A 4,472-nucleotide genomic window follows, 5' to 3' on the forward strand; every position below is an offset into this window, starting at 1 on the left:
ATAATAAAATGAACACTTTAAGTGAAATATTTTAAACATTTAATAGATTTATATTTTTAAAAGTGATTTCATGATGTTAATAAGATGGTGGCCTTGCTTCTTCATTGTTTCAAATTCTCTAATTAAAAAGTCTAGCTACCTGACACTGGGAGGTGTAAATGCAGGCTTTAACATAAGACTTTTTATCATCCAACAGTGATTTTAACCTCTTTTTGTTTACCGTTCCCTTTACTATGTGATGAAATAGAGACTCTTTCCCCAGAAGAGCACACGTTTGCATAGACATAATAGCACTCTTCCATAGAGTCCCTAGAGGATCAGGCTACCCGTTTAGGGGGCCTTGTCATAACGCAACATGAGAGGAGTGTCTCAGAAGCCTCAATCTGATCTTATAAGCACTAGAGTGCCCTGCTCTTAGAGTTGCCCAGGGGAGGCAGAGGGGATGGAAGAACTCTTCACCTTTAATAAATAAGCATATGCCACCTTCTACAATTATGATTTCAGTATGACTAAATAGTTGCATAAAACTATACTTCTCAAGACTCCTTTGACAGCAAGTCATAGAAACTCAAAGTAACTTAAGTAAAAAAGAGGACGTATAGTCCTATCACCTGGAGGAACGCACCAGTGTCATCAAGACAGTCATGCCCTCTCTCAATCACTGGCGTGTTCTCTCTCTCTTTCTCTCTGTCCCCCTTCTGTGTCTATCGGCAGTTCTAGGATGTACATTCTCAACAGAAGAAGAGCTTCTTTTTCTGAAGAGTTATATCAAAAGTCCCAAGTGACCACTTACATTTAGTTTGGTATTTATCATTTCCATGCATATTTTTGTTTTTATGGCTACTACGCGCACACATACACACATACAATTTTTAAACAAGATAAAGTAGGCTTTACATATTCTATATAACATATTGTACATAATACTTAATATGTATATTATATAACTATTTTATATTAGTTACATTCATATAATGTATATGTATATTATATATACAAAATTATTATGTGCATGTACTTATGAAACTTGCTTTTTATGTAGAATATATTGTTTTTAGATATATTCATCTTGAATCCTTGTAAGGCTAGTTCATTCATCCACAGTAAATAACTTTTGAAATTAGTTTATAAAAGACATTGTACTTCCATCTTCATTGCATTCTCTCTCTAGCTCTTACTCTCTCTCTGTCTCTCTGGGATCACTCATTCTGAGGAAAGCCAGCTGTCGTGTTGTGAGCAGCCCTGTGGAGAGGTCCCTGTGGTAAGGAACTGAAACCTGTCAACAGCCGCGTGAGAGAGCTTGGAGGCAGCTCATGTAGTTTAGTCAAGCTGACTGATGACTGCAGCGCTACCTAATTGCAGCCTCCTGGGAGACCTTGAGCTGCAAGCTCCCAGCTGAGCTGCTCACAAATTCCTGACCCTCAGAAACTGTATAAATGTTTAAGTTGCTAATTTGGGGAATAATTTTTACACAGACAAACATAACTAACACAATATTGAAGCAAATCTAAGCGTTTATCAATGTATCAGGCTTTGGTGGGGATACAGACGTGAAACTTTTTCTCGGTAGGAATAATTTTCCCTGGTTCTTGCCACTAGAGGGCAAATGGTCACAAATGATGGCTTTCTCTATTTCCATACAACTCAGATGTCGAAGCAAAAATTCTTAAGAGACTATCTGCTCTGTTGCCTTACAGATGAGTATACGAATGCCCACAGACATTAACTTACTTATTCACACAGGCTAGATCTTAATGTAAGAACTCAGCTGCAGTTAATAACATTTTTAAAAAATTTTTGTGATATACACCTATACATTTATTTTTAATTTTTGTGATATATACCTATACATCTATACATAGGTATATATATTTATGGGATACATAAGATGTTTTGATACAGGAATGCAATATGAAATAAGCATATCATGGAGAATGTGTTATCCATTCCCTTGGGCATTTATCCTTTCAGTTCCAAACAATCCAATTAAACTATTTAAGTTGCTTTAAAGTGTACAATTAAATTATTATTGACTACAGTCACCCTATTGTGCCAATCAGTTAACTATTAATTAATGCTGCTATTTCTGAGTCACAAGGTACAAATAAAGAAGGCTTTATCTTTTTCATTTCAACTAGCATGTTAAAATTCCTAAGATCACAAAACTTATGATAACAACTATTGCTATTTATTGGGTACCTATTATGAACAACTTGTTATACACATGTGCTACATGTCTTTTCACTTAACCTATATAATGAAGCTTTGAAACTTATGCCTGTGAATGCATGAGGGTCAGGGTCTTGTCAAAGGACACATAGCTAGAAGAAGGAAAACAAATTCGATTCTGATAGAGGTTAAATCTCTTTGTAATATTTTTCTTAGGGGACAGCTCATAGCCTCTGATTATACCAGAAGTTTGTTGCTTCTGGAAACTTTTAGTTTGTTGAGACATTTAAATGATTGCCACGTAACACTGAAATGGAAAAGAAAAAAAAATTGATCACCTTCCTTCCTTTTTTCCCAGAAAAATTTTCTCTCTCTCTCTCTCTCTCTCTCTCACACACACACACACACGACTCTCTCTCTCTCATACACACACTTATTGCCTCTTTTCTTCATTCCAGCAAACCAGCTTTGTGATATTGGTTAACCTTCCTAGAGCTTCATTTTGTTGCACCTTCTTCATTTCTAAAATAAGAACACACCTACCTCTTTCAAGCTCTCAGCAGGGATGCTGTGATGATTAATGAAAAAGTCTTCATGAATCTCATTTTATTTTGCAGAAGACAGAAGTTTAATAAAGTTAAAGAATCATTATAATGATAATTAGTCATATTTTAGGACAGATGGGCAAGTGTCTGGCAGTGGTGGCTTAGCTGGAGCTGTTGCCACTCCAAAGCAATAAAGTAATGTCAATATGTCAGCCACATCAAGTTAGGCGCCAGGAGGGTGCAATAGCAGCCTACTTCACACACTGCTTTGTTCATCATCTCTGCTTGGCACACACTGGGACAGAGTTACAGCATTTTTAAGACAGACAGGCAGGCAGTTCGAGAAGAACCACCTCATTATTGTGGCATATAATCTCCAAAGAGAGCCACCATTAATAGCTTCCTTCCTTGTTGATATGCATGTTACTCCTCACACCAAGAGAGTGAGTCTACCCCCTTGACTCTGGCCTGGCCCTGTGACTTGTTTAGATCAATAGAATACTGGACTATGACTCTGCTAATTCTAGGTCAAGCCTTTAGAAAGACTGGCAGCTTCTGCTTTCTCTATCTTGGAAGAATGATGCAGGATAAGAAGTTCAAATACCCTGAGCCCATCTCACTATGAGAAAGCCCAAGCTAGCCATGTGGAAAGAGGGACAGAAACAGGCCTGACCATATCTGGGATATTCCAGTCATCCCAGCTGAGGTTCTGGACGTGAGTGAAGAAGCAATCTTAGACATTTCAGCTTCAGTAGATACCATGTGGAGCAAAAGAACTGTTCAGTCCAGATTGTTTTTAAGCCATTGTGTTCTGGCATGTTTCTTATACAGCAATAGATATTTGAAACACCTATCAACATTTAACATATGGATTATACACAGACAGTCTCCAACTTATGATGGTTAGACTTATAATTTTTTGACTTTCTGATGGTACTCGGAAAGTCAAAAAATTGCCAGTCTAACCTTCATAAATTGGAGAGCCATCCTGTTTTTCACTTTCAGTATAGTATTCAATAAATTGCATGAGATATCAAACACTTTATTATAACATAGGCTTTGTGTTAGATTATTTTTCCCAGTTGCAGGCTTGTATAAGTGTCTGAGCACATTTAAGATAGGCTAGGCTAAGTTCTGATGTTCTATAGGTTAGGTATATTAAGTACATTTCCAATTTAGATTATATTTTCTAACTTATGATGGGTTTATCAGGACACAATCCCATCATAAGTTAAGGAACGTCAGTAGGGCTAAATGAGATTGATAAGCTCCCTGATCTCATAGTGTTTATATCCTAACTGGGGAAGACAAATAACAACAACCAAAGCAAAAAGATAATTTCAGTTGGTGATAATGCAATTAATCTGGGAAGGATAACGTGATGGCATTATTATCAGAGTCTTTCTAAGGGTTCCCCACAATGCATCAGCAATAAACTAACAAACAGAAAAAAAGAAAGAAAATGTTCACTGCGAGATTGTAATACAGTTTAATTATCTGTAACCTAATTACCAGTTTCGGTTTATGAGTAAATACCACAATTCATGGTGTGGGCAGAGCTTTCCCATTTTACACTTTGAGTCTTAGCTTTGTTAACACTGAAACTGATCTGGTGGGTTAGATGTTTTTCTCCTACCTTATTAGCTTTTTAGGGAAGTAAAAATGGAATGTGCTAGCACTGGTGGTACAGGTATTTTGCTGGTCCACATACTGTCTATTAACACAGTCCCTAAGACAGAGCCATTGATGTACTCAAAG

The sequence above is a fragment of the Macaca thibetana genome, chromosome 11, assembly GCF_024542745.1.
Source record: "Macaca thibetana thibetana isolate TM-01 chromosome 11, ASM2454274v1, whole genome shotgun sequence".
In the NCBI taxonomy this organism is placed as follows: Eukaryota; Metazoa; Chordata; class Mammalia; order Primates; family Cercopithecidae; genus Macaca; species Macaca thibetana.